Genomic DNA, 12646 nt, shown 5'->3' with positions numbered 1-12646 from the left:
TTACACTGTTGATGGGAATTTAAATGGATACAACCACTGTGGAGAACAGTATGGAGGTTCCTTAAAAAACTAAAAATAGGACTACCATATGACCCAGGAGCAATCCCCCTCCTGGGCATTTACCATGAGAAAACCGTAATGCAAAAAACAGGTACCACAATGATCACTGCAGCACTATTTACAGTAATCAGGAAGCCGTCCAAATGTCCAACGGCAGAGGACTGGATAAAGAAGCTGTGGTACGTGTATACAGTGGGGTGTTGCTTAGCCATAAAAGGAACAAAATTAGGTCATTTATAGAGGTGTGGATGGGCCTAGAATGTGTCACAGAGAGTGAGGTAACTCAGAAAGGCAGAAACAAACACCGTACATTAACATGTATACGTGGGATCTAGAGAGATGGTACAGATGAAGCTCCTTGCAGGGCAGGAATGGGAATATAGGTGTGGAGAATGGACGTGAGCATGGGCGGAGGGGAGGGGGGATGCATTGAGAGAATACCATTGACACATATACACTGCCATGTGTAAAATATACAGCTAGTGGAAACGTGCTTCTTAGCACATGGAGATCAGCTTGGAGCTCTGTGACGACCTAGATGGGTGGGCTGCAGTGTGGGAGGGAGGTCCGGGGAGGCGGGGGGATATATGTATACATGTAGCTGATCTGCATTATTGTAGAGCAGACACTTGACAACATCATAAAGCAATTATACTCCAATAAAAATTTAAAAAATAAAACAGGATAACAAATCACTAATGATAAAAGAAATCAACAGTACATTGGACTTCTTTAAACTTAAAATTTCTACTCATCAAAACCACTATTAAAAAAGTAAAAGGTAAGCAAAGCACAGACCAGTGAAAGATTCTAAATGCAGAAAATGCATAAAGCCATTTAGTGTTTCTAAAAAGTAATTTTCAAATTGATAATACACAGATCATTCAAGAGAAATATAAGCAAAGACTTCAAAAGACACTTCATGAAGGAAGATATAAAAATAGACACTAAAATATATGAAAAGATTCTCAGTATCATTCAGCATTAGGAAAAAAATACAAAGTAAAATCATGAGCTACCATTATATACCCACTATAGCTAAAATAGTGTTTTAAACTGTGGTGTTGGAGAAGACTCTTGAGAGTCCTTTGGACTGCAAGGAGATCCAACCAGTCCATTCTGAAGGAGATCAGCCCTGGGATTTCTTTGGAGGGAATGATGCTGAAGCTGAAACTCCAGTCCTTTGGCCACCTCATGCGAAGAGTTGACTCATTGGAAAAGACTCTGATGCTGGGAGGGATTGGGGGCAGGAGGAGAAGGGGACGACAGAGGATGAGATGGCTGGATGGCATCACTGACTCGATGGACGTGAGTCTCAGTGAACTCCGGGAGTTGGTGATGGACAGGGAGGCCTGGCGTGCTGCGATTCATGGGGTCGCAAAGAGTCGGACACGGCTGAGCGACTGATCTGATCTGATAGCTAAAATTAACAGTTGGTATCAAGCTTGGTGTAAATTTGAATTAAATGGAGCTCTCTTACATTGACTATAGGTCTGTAACTTGATATAAATGTTTTATGAAACTCTTTGGTAGTACTAACTAACATAAATATGCTTATACCTGTATCCTGATCCTGGGAAAGACTGAGGGCAGGAGGAGAATGGGGCAACAGAGGATGAGATGGTTGGATAGCATCATCAACTTAATGGTATGTGCTATGCTGTGCTTATTCGCTCAGTCATGTCCGACACTTTGTGACTCCGTGGACTGTAGCCTGCCTCGCTCCTTTGTCCATGGGGATTCTTTAGGCAAGAACACGAGTGGGTTGCCATGCCCTCCTCCAGGGGATCCTCCCAACCCAGGGATCAAACCTAGGTGTCCTACGTTGCAGGTGGATCCTTTACTGTCTGAGCTGCCCGGGAAGCATTGGAGCAAACTCTGGGAAACAGTGAAGGACAGGGAGGCCTGGCACGCTGCACTCCACGGGGTTGCAAAGAGCTAGACACAACTCAGTGACTGAACAGCAACAACGACAGCAAATACCTATATCTAAGAATGGAATTGGGCATTTCCTTCCTTGAACACATTCCCAGCCAAAACAAGTGCTTGCTGCTGCTGCTGCTGCTAAGTCGCTTCAGTCGTGTCCGACTCTGTGCGACCCCATAGACAGCAGCCCACCAGGCTCCCCTGTCCCTGGGATTCTCCAGGCAAGAACACTGGAACGGGTTGCCATGTCCTTCTCCAATGCATGAAAGTGAAAAGTGAAAGTGAAGTCGCTCAGTCATGTCCAGCTCTTCACAACCCCATGGACTGCAGCCCACCAGGCTCCTCCATCCATGGGATTTTCCAGGCAAGAGTACTGGAGTGGGGTGCCATCGCCTTATGTCCAATCAAACATATGCTCATGAGTGTTTATAGCATCTTGACTCATAATATCCCCACATAATAAACAACCCATAGTTGATAGAGGAAATAAATGTGGAATATTCATACAATGGAATGCTGTGTGACAGTGTAAAAGAACGAACTGCTGATGATGCAGCAGAAGCAACAGTGACTCCCAGCACTGTGATGACAAGTCAGAGAAAGCGAGCAAATCTAGTCCTAAGGTTCGGGTGACAGCTGTCAGAATAGGAGTGTCCTTAGGTGGGAGGGATAAAAGGAAGGACACGGTTGAATAAAACCACCTGTGAAGCCAGAGTAGATACAGAAAAGCTCCCCTAAAAGCATATTGACATGAAGTGTTTGGTGAAGTCAGAGTACTTGCTTATGCAGGACGTGTGCTGGCAGGCTTGTCATAAAGGAGTGATCCACTCCAGCAGATGCTGCTTAGGGCATATAATGATGGCAGCAGAGAGTTAGACATTCAGTTGGAGGACATGGATATTGTTGGTGACCTTGCGCTCCACAGAACGGTTTTAGTGCTGCTGTGACTGGTGGGTTAAAGAGGCTGTGCATGAAGAGAGCTGGACTGGGGGAACAGGGCCAGTATTTGCTATGAGTTTCATAAAGGGGGGCAGAGAAATTGGGCAGAAGTTGGATGGGGGATGGCAGGTCAAGGGCCTTTCTCATGATTTGAAAGTATTGTAAGGTTATATGCTGATTCAGCTAAAATGGAAATTTAAAGGTCCATGCAGGTGGGGGATGGGGGCACGGTCGCGTGCAAAGTCCCCGGTGAAACTTGGTTACGGTTAGAAATACATATGATTCCTGTTGCAGTGACTTGGTGTAGAAATGTCAGTCACACCGATTCTGTGTCTTGGTTTATGTTTCTTAGCTTTCTAAGCAGTGTGTTAACTGCTGGGCTTTTGCAAGCATTGGTCCAAAGGTTCACGTTGTTGTTGTTTGACACGTAAGTCTTGTCCGACTGTTTGCGACCCCATGGACTGCAGCACGCCAGGCCTCCTGTCCACCACCAACTCCCGGAGTTTACTCAACTCATGTCCGTGGAGTCGGGGATGCCATCCAGCCATCTCCTCCTCTGTCGCCCCTGTCCTCTTGCCCTCCGTCTTTTAGAAGGTGCACGCCTGTCTTACAAGCAGGAGTGGCGAGCACTGTGTCTGCTCCATGAAGGATGGAGGCGCAGGAGTGCCCTCTCACGGATCCCAGGGAGCCTGGAAACTTGTTGAATTACCAAGTGGGGAAAATACATCGTTCCTTTGGAAATGGAAATTTCTCATAGGAAAATGCAGTGAGTTTTCTCTCTTGTTTTATGCAGAATAAATAAATGTAACTGTTTATAATGTTTTTATAATCCAAAATTTAGCATCATAGATTTATTAACTTTAAAAAATTCCTGGGTATTTTTAGATCTATGGGGAAACATGAACTCTGAACATTACTATTAAAATGCAAAACAGGTACAATTTTTGCTCACTTTTCTCTGTAAGGATAAAGTAAATAATGGATCCCTTATGGCTGTTCTTTCTCTACTGGGTTTTCTTTTCTTGTTAGTGGAGTGTTAATTTTTATCACACCCCACTTACACAGTGTGCTGTCATAATTTTTATACTATTAAACAATCCCGTGAAAAGGCAGTGAGCAGCATTCTCAGTTTAACGTCACTAAGAACCACCTTAACATTGATATCTCCTGAATATGGTATTTGAACGTACAATCTGTACTTTGTTTAAAACATTTCTGCTCATATTTTCCATGATTTTATTCACACGTGTATGGAAAGATGAAAAGCCATCACTCAGGTCGGTGTACTAACAACGGGGATCACTGGACCATTAGCCCCAAGGCTCCTTCTCAGAGGTGATTAGACTTCAAGCGGCCGCCTCTGTGTGAATGTCCATTGAGGCCTCTGTGTGAATGTCATTTCTCTACTTAGTATCCAGTTTGCTGAAAACCAGAATGCACTCCTGATTGTAGTGTGGCAAATATATTCAGACTTAATTTGAAAATAGATATAATTCATTAAATTGTATTCAACACCCATATTTTTTGTTAACCACGCATACAGGTGACAGAATTTGCATGAAGGGATCTGCCAGGATTCTTATCTTTCTCATTTTTTTTAACCTCAAAATAGAGAACTTGAATCCCAAGAGATGGTGTTACTCGGAATTAAATTTTAAATGGTATATAGTTAGGTTTGTATTTGTCTCGTAAATTAAAGTTATATTCTTGGCAACAGGAACCAGAGACTTGGCTGGTGGAAAGAAATAAACAAATTCTTCCTTCCCTTGTTTTGTCCGAATTCCTTCCTTCCTCTGTCAGAAATCACAATGCACTCTTCAAAAAGAGCACGCCGTGAGTCAGAGAGCTCCTGACCCTCTTGCTCTTGTTCTGAGTAAACCAGCATCGCCTGTGACACAGCTCAACACCGGGGCCCCCTGCCTGTTACCCTAATTGACAGCGCCCTTGACACGTGTAGCCATGCCTCCTCTCTGAGCGGCTCGCAGATTTGAGCAAATTGGGGGGGGGTGGGGGGAAGAAACCAGTCACTCCTGCTCCTTCATCTCCAGGAGAATAAAGCGCCAGCTTGACTGTTTGGGATCAAGTCAGAAACTCAGGACGACATTATTTGCAAGAAACATACATGCAAGGAGAGGCACTTCCCGAGACGGACAATAAGAATTGTGAGAGCAGGAGTCCTAGGGCCTCCGACGTGGCCCCTGGACCAGGATACAGCTGTGTGACTGATCCACAAAGGGAGTTTCAAAGGGTTCCTGGACAGGGATGAATAAAATTACTCATCTAAAGGCAGGTGCAGTAGAAAGGAGGAACGCTCTTAACTCCTAACGTGGAGAATACTTGGAAGGGTCCAAGATGAGGAGAGCAAGAAAATTACAGAAGGCAGCTCAGATGTGCATGGTGACACTGATAAATTAGTAATACAGCCTTAGGCTTTTGGCCAAGGAAGCTGCCAACACCATGGCTCAAACTGTCATGAGACATGTTTAGTGCTAAGTCAAGAAAAGTCGAATTTCACTCTCCTTATCTAGTGGAGAGCAAGAAATATATATATTTAAAGGGCCCAGGAGGCTCAGGAGGGAGGGGATGTACGTATAGCTGATTCACATTGTCGTACGGCATTGTAAAGAAATGGTTGTTCCGTTGCTAGGTCATGTCCAACTCTTTGCAACCCCCTGGACTGCATGCAGCACGCCAGGTGTCTCTGTCCTCCACTGTGGTTGGAGCATGGTTAAATTCATGTCCCCTGAGTCGGTGATGCCATCCAATCATCTCATTCTGTCATCCCCTTCTCCCGCCTTCAATCTTCCCCAGCATCAGGGTCTTTTCCAAAGAGTCAGTTCTTTGCATCAGGTGGCCCAAGTATTGGAGCTTCAGCATAAGTCCTTCCCATGAATATTCAGGACTGATTTCCTTTAGGATTACAATTTATGTAATTATAAAGCAATTACTCTCCAAGTAAAAATAAAATGTCCCATTACAATTCAGTTTACTACTAAGCTTTTCTTTGCTTATCAAGACGGAGGATTTCACTAAGAAAAAAAAAATCTGCTAATCAGTCCTTCTTTGACAGGGATCACGGAATGTTCCCAAATTCAAGAGAGAGGACTCCAGCTAAGCCGGTGGTCACTTGTGGATCGTTTCCCACAAATTTTCAGACAGCAAGACCAACTTTGCCACACACGAGGCAGTCTAGCCAGGAGTTCTGGTGAGAAAGACTGTCAGGAACACTGCAGATATGAGTGGCTCCTGTCCGCGTAAGCTCTGCAAAACCGGTGCCTGTTCCTTAGCGATAAGGGTTGGATTCCTCTGCTTGTTGACAAAACTGTTCAATCGTTAACTTATCCAACTAATAGTTACTGAGTGTTTATTATGTTCCAGAGCCTCGAAGAGAGCTAACTTACTACGTGGTAGCAGTTTCGGAAGAATGTGCACTACATGTGAACCTAAGCTTTTGCAGTTTTTTGAATATGTTGAATTGATACCACCATCAAGATAAAACTCCTAAGGTGATTATTGTTTTCTTTTTTAAAATGTGTTTCTTCTGTTTTAAATTATAAGCCTCTGGGAGCAAGGACTGAATCCAGGCTGTTTTCATTTTTCCTCATAGACACTGTCGAAGGCCCTCAATATTTTCTGCAGATACTAACTGAGATACAAATATGTAAGTGTACAAATATAATAGTCATTTATTAGCACGGAAGGCAAAATGTTGATTGAACAAGTGTAATTAAGCAGAAAATTCCTATTGTTTATAATCAGTTATTCCATACATCCAGGCTTCTCTGATGGCTCAGTGGTAAAGAATCCACCTGAGAGGCAGGAGATGAGCGTTCAATCCCTGGATCAGGAAGATCCCCTGCGGGAGGAAACGGCAACCCATCCCAGTATTCTTGCCTGGAAAATTCCGTGGACAGAGGAGCCTGGTGTGCTACAGTCGAAAGGGTTGCAAAGAGTCGGACATGACTGAAGGACGGAATATGCACACCTTCCATCCATCCATCCATCCTCTGTCCACCCCTCCATTCATTCACCCATTGATTTATTTATTCACCATGTTTTTGTTGATACCCTATCATTTGTCAAGAATAATGCAGACGATAAGGATAAAAAGGTAAATATGTCAGACATTGGGCTTCCCAGGTGGCACAGTGGTAAAGAATCTGCCTGTCAGTGCAGTAGATGCAAGAGACACAGGTTTGACCCCTGGGTTGGGAAGATCTCCGAAGAAGGAAATGGCAACCCATTCCAGTTTTGTTGCCTGGAGAATCCCAGGGACAGAGGAGCCTGGCGGCTACAGTCCACGGGGTCGCAAAGAGTGGATGCAACTAAACAGTTAACAGCAGTGGGCTCTGCAGTTTCAGGGAGATTGTGCTTTTCTGAGGGAGAATGTAAACCAACAGTTACATGTTCTGATAAATGAGAAGAAAGAAGCTGAACAGATACACCCTAGAGAACAATGAGAAGACGTTACCTTAGATTATACTCCTCCTGAAGGAGGTGACATTTAATAGGCATTGACAGAGAATTTTGTTATTTGCAGGAGCAAAGGCTCCAGCAGAGGAAGAGCTTGGTGACACCTTCTGTCCTGGGTTGACGATGTCCCCACCAAAATCCACACCTGCCCAGACACCTCAGGATGTGACCTGATGTGGGTCTCTACAGATATTATCATGTTAGAATGAGGTCATCCTGGCCTGGGGCCCTCATCCAAAGACTAGTATCCTTGTAAGGGGAGAGGGCCCTGGACACAGACACGGGAAAGAAGGCCATCCCACACGAGAGGCAGAGGTGCCAGGCGTGCTGCCATGAGCAGAACAGCAGGGGTCACCAGCAGCCAGCAGAGGCCAGGGGGGGTCATTCCTGCACCCTGCAGGGGGGGCCTGGCCCTGCCAACACCTTGACCTTGGACTTCTAGCCTCCTAAGCTATGGGAAAAAAGTTCTCTTGCTTAAAGCCATTCAGCTTGTGATAATTTGTTACAACTGCCATAGAGAAATGATGTGCCTAGGAACTGTCAGAAGACCTCTTCTGAGCCCACTTTTCTAGTTCATTATTTGTTATAAAGTTATTTCTCTCCCATTTATAGTCCCTCTCATTTAGGTGGGACCTGCCTCATCAGATGGAGAAGGAAATGGCAACCCACTCCAGTGTTCTTGCCTGGAGAATCCCAGGGACCGGGGAGCCTGGTGGGCTGCCGTCTATGGGGTCACACAGAGTCGGACACGACTGAAGTGACTTAGCCTCATCAGAGGGACCGAACAACCATCAGCACATAAGTCTGACTCAGGCCTGGAGAACACTGTGACCATTCAAAGATAGCCTGAGACTCTAGGGGAACCACTGCAGTCTGATGCGCCTGAGCACCGAGGTTGCTGTAACGTTCTCCTGGCTTAGTGATCCCCTGTGTGGTTTTAGTGTCCTGGAAAACTCCTAAGTTTTCAAAATCAAATTTAAGTGTTCCATTGTCTGTAAAACCTTCTCTGCTGCTTTCTCACTGTGTGATCAATACCTTTTGCTTAATTTCCGTACCTGCCACCCTCATTTATTCTGGTGTATTGGACACCCACCCACAGTGTTTGAGGCCCTGTGCTCCACAGTAGAGATTTAGGGAAAAAGTGATGGCGGCCGCTCTCGGAGAATTTATAAACAATCCGGCAAGAATGAAAATATAAGCCAGCACTAGCGATATGGCATAAACATCATATGACAGAGATGCATTCAAAACACGTCATTCGACTGATTCAAACTGGTAATTGACAGCAGGAACTTAATTTTTGATGAAAGGGTGTTTCATATGATGAATAGATGTGTCATGAGAAAGAGGTCATACTTGCATGAACCAGTGAGTCAGAAAGGCTGAGTGGAGAAACGTCTTTGGAGATGAGCCATCGGAAACCAGGAGAAAAACGGGGATCGGACACGTGAAGGCCACGTCAATGTTAGCACAAAGGAGAAAAGAAGAGATACTGCCCCAAGCCAGGGAGACGTGAGAGATTTTAAAAAGAAGAGGAAATGAACAAGAAATTTAAAAGGAATGGAGAAAATAAGGTGAAAAATATATAGAGGTGATTCAATGTATGTAAAATTGATATTCCTAAGAAAGAAAAGTACTGAGACAGAAAACAAAACTAAAATCAAATACTGAATTATGGACACAGATAGATGTCTAATACATTGATTAGATGCCAAAGACATAGGAGGGAAAACAGAGAAGGGGTGAGAGAGCCAATTACTGTAATGACTAAGGATAAATTGGAATATTCTTTACCATCTGATTCTTGTTTGTGTCCATTCTAATTGTTCCTCAATAGTGGAGACAGTGAAGGGGGTCACTGAAGCAGTTATGGTGGAGCATTTTGCAAACGCCAGCCACATGGTGGGGCTGCCTGATGAAAACCGCTCGCTCCCACCACCCCTGGGAGAAATGCTGTCCCCAGGAATTCTTCCTGCAGGAAGCTCCAGGGCCTCTGTCATGGGCAGAAAGAGACACCAGCCTTGTGACCCCGTGAAGACTGCTCAGCAGGGCTCTGGGCAGGCTCAGAGGCAGTGAAGAATAACACGGACAAGCAGAGAGTTTTGCTTAAGAGCCGTAGAAGTAGGACGTTATTGAAGCAAAAACAATAATAAGCAAAACAAAACAGTTCATTTCTCCCCTTCTAGATCCGTCTTCCAATCTCAAAAAATAAAATCTAGCAAAACTCAGATTCATCCAAAATACTTTTACTCTGAGGAGATGTAAATATAAGTTCATTTAAGCAAGTGGTCCTTATGATTTCTGTCCTGTGGGTCACTGGAGAAAATAATTAATTGTGAGCAATAAAAGCCAAGTTCTGACTTTTAAAACTAAATTCCCAGGGAAGGCAGCACTGCATTCCTACTGGACTATTTACTGAATGAATGTGGCTGGCTAATATTTTCACGAGTACGGAGAAATTCAGCACGGAAAAGGCTCCCTGGGGTCTTTCATTGGCACGAAGTAGGCAGAGAAGATGAAAATCCATGGGAACATAGAGGAGGCTTTCCACGTCAGCTTAAGACTTTCAGAAAGTGTTCAGAACGAGAACACTGATGAACCGAGTTCTTTAAGACAGAGTAACACAATATTGGGTGGCGGGTGGGGCGGGGAGGAGAAACTATTTCAAATAAAAAAAGATAAAAAATAGCAAGGAATGGTTGCATAAATAACCCAGCATTTTTGCAAAACCACAAGTTATTTGGACTCATGATACCCACAGGATGAGTAAGACTTAGCTGGGGAAGACGTGAAGGGACGGGTATTTTCAGCAGAGAAAACTGTGTGGGAAGACCCTGGGGAGAGGGGCAGGCGCCTCTGCAGAGCTGAAGGGGAGCATTGTGGAGGGCCCCCGGGGGGGTCTGGGGGTGGGAGGCTGGGCGGGCCCGCCTCCATTGGTGACTGGCAGGCAAGTTAAAGGTGGTATTTTGTCCTTAGCTCACAGAGAAGCTATTAAGGGCTTTACAGAGGGATGGACACCCTGCGGAGGACGGATTAGGAGGAGGCAAGCGTAAGCACAGGGAAAGCAAAGCAAGGCTGTACTTAGCCAGGCAAGATACGACAGAGGTGTGGGCCGGGCTTGTGGTCCTAGGGTTGAAGAAAGACAGGTCAACGAATAGGAATGACAAAACCTAAGAGAATTTGGGTGGCAAGGTCCATTTATTTTACAGCTGTGGGGACGTGTGGAATTTTCAGATTTTTAAGTTGGGATGTGACTTGACCTGACCATTGTATGATGGATCAAAAGAGCAAAGGCAACCTGGGTTTTCTGAACAAGTCAGCGAGAAAGAGAAAAAGGGGACATAGTGACAGAAAACACATTAAGAAGACAGAGTACCCAGCTCCTGATGAGTGACGAGTAGGAATGATGGAGGATGGAACGTCAGATGAGCGGATCTGTGGTGGAGGTACCAAGTGCAGGGCTGTGACTGAGGGGAAAACTGTAGGAGACAGGAGATTTGGATGTGCTCAGCTTGTGGGACATCTCAGAGTGTGTCTTCCCTGGATCGGGAAGACCCCTGGTAGAAGGGCACGGCAACCCACTCCAGTATTCCTGCCTGGAGCATCCCATGGACAGAGGAGCCTGGAGAGCTGCAGTCCATGGGGTTGCAAAGGAGTGTGACGTGACTGAGCAACTAACACAGTAACTTTCCACTTTGAGAGTGTGTAGGAACAGGTAAGAGGCTTGGGAGGAAGGCCTGGACGCATCAGAGAGAATCAGTCATCAAGGCAGAGGTGACGTTTGAAGGCACAACTTCGCATGATTGTTCTAGAAGGATATTTGAGACAATTAGGATGCTAAACCTCTCGTTGCTGTTTTACCCAGCGACTGGATGCTTAAGGCACATGCCCCTCACACCCAGCCCTTTCCTCATGCAGAGGTTTTGAGCACGGCCGCAAGTTCACCCCAAGGTGAGAGGGCCACAACCACCACCAAAACAAAACAGACCCATTTTCAGAGTTTCCGTGTCACGTCTAAGTGGCTGAAAGCCACTGATACAGACTCATCAGCACAGGCGTCGCTGAGGAGCAGCAGAAGTGCCTGAGATAGTGGCCCGCACACAGTGGGCTCTCAGAACACACGCTGAATGTTGGCCACAGCGAGAGAACACTGAGCTTGAGATAGTGGCCCGCACACAGTGGGCTCTCAGAACACGCGCTGAATGTTGACCACAGCGAGAGAACACTGAGCCTGAGATAGTGGCCCTCACACAGTGGGCTCTCAGAACACGCGCTGAATGTTGGCCACAGCGAGAGAACACTGAGCAAGACGAAAGCAGAAAGCAGTTGAAGAGGACACAGGAAAACTAGGAAAGATGGTGCCAAAGAAGTGATAAAACCCAGATAAAAACTGTCAAAAGTACGTGGGTGGGTTTATCACACTCTATTTTTAGGGGATTTCAAGTTTTTTTAAATCCTGAAGTATATCTGATTTAGTGTTGTGTTAATTTCAGGTGTACAGCAAAGAAATTCAGTTATATGTGTGTGTGTGTGTAATAAATATTCTTTTTCACATTCTTTTCCCTTAGGAGTTCTTAGAAAATATTGAGTATGGTTCCCTGTGCTATACCATAGATCCTGTTGTTTACCTATTATATATATACACACACACACACACACACATTTTACATATATATATATATAAAAATAATAGTGTGTGTGTCCGGGGCTTCCCCGGTGACAGTAGTGAGGAAGAATCCACCTGGCAGTGCAGGAGACCCAAGAGACCCAGGTTTGACCCCTGGGTTAGGAAGATCCCTGGAGTAGTGAATGGCCACTCACTCCAGTATTCCTGCCTGGAAAATGCCATGGAAGAGGAGCCTGGTGGGCTACAGCCCATAGGGCCTCAAAGCGTCGGCCATGACTGAGCCGCTGAGCACGCGCAGCCCACGCTCATCTCAGACTCCCAGCTTGGCCCTCTCCCACCCTTTCCTCTCTAGTAACCGTAAGTTTACTCTGTCTGTGAGTCTGCTTCTCTTTTGTAAATAACTTCATCTGTGTCGTTTTAGGTTTCACAGACGAGTGGCGTATGATAAAGTGTGTCTCTTCTGGCTCCCTTCACTTCGTATGATGACCCAGGTCCATCCGTGTCACTGCAAGTGGTGGTGCCTCATTCTTTCCTGCGGCCGAGCAGTACTCCATTTTATACATGCACCACGTCTTCATCCGTTCCTCTGTCCATCAGTGGACATTTAGGTTGCTTCCATGT

The 12646-nt window shown here is 45.4% G+C and overlaps 2 long non-coding RNA genes across 2 annotated transcripts in view; one reads left to right on the top strand and one right to left on the bottom strand.

Annotated features, from left to right (window-relative positions):
- Window positions 1–12646, bottom strand: part of LOC109570776 (uncharacterized) — an 88459-nt gene that overhangs the window by 36102 nt on the left and 39711 nt on the right. The window lies entirely within an intron of this gene.
- LOC139176459 (uncharacterized) lies at window positions 3251–10009 on the top strand. The gene is made up of 3 exons (XR_011560969.1): window positions 3251–6130; window positions 6304–6431; window positions 6533–10009. It is a non-coding gene; the product is annotated as an uncharacterized lncRNA (long non-coding RNA).

Source organism: Bos indicus, chromosome 16 (assembly GCF_029378745.1).
Source record: "Bos indicus isolate NIAB-ARS_2022 breed Sahiwal x Tharparkar chromosome 16, NIAB-ARS_B.indTharparkar_mat_pri_1.0, whole genome shotgun sequence".
Classification (NCBI taxonomy): Eukaryota; Metazoa; Chordata; class Mammalia; order Artiodactyla; family Bovidae; genus Bos; species Bos indicus.
The sequence above is the reverse complement of the archived record's forward strand: the minus strand, read 5'-3'. Positions and strand labels throughout refer to the sequence as shown.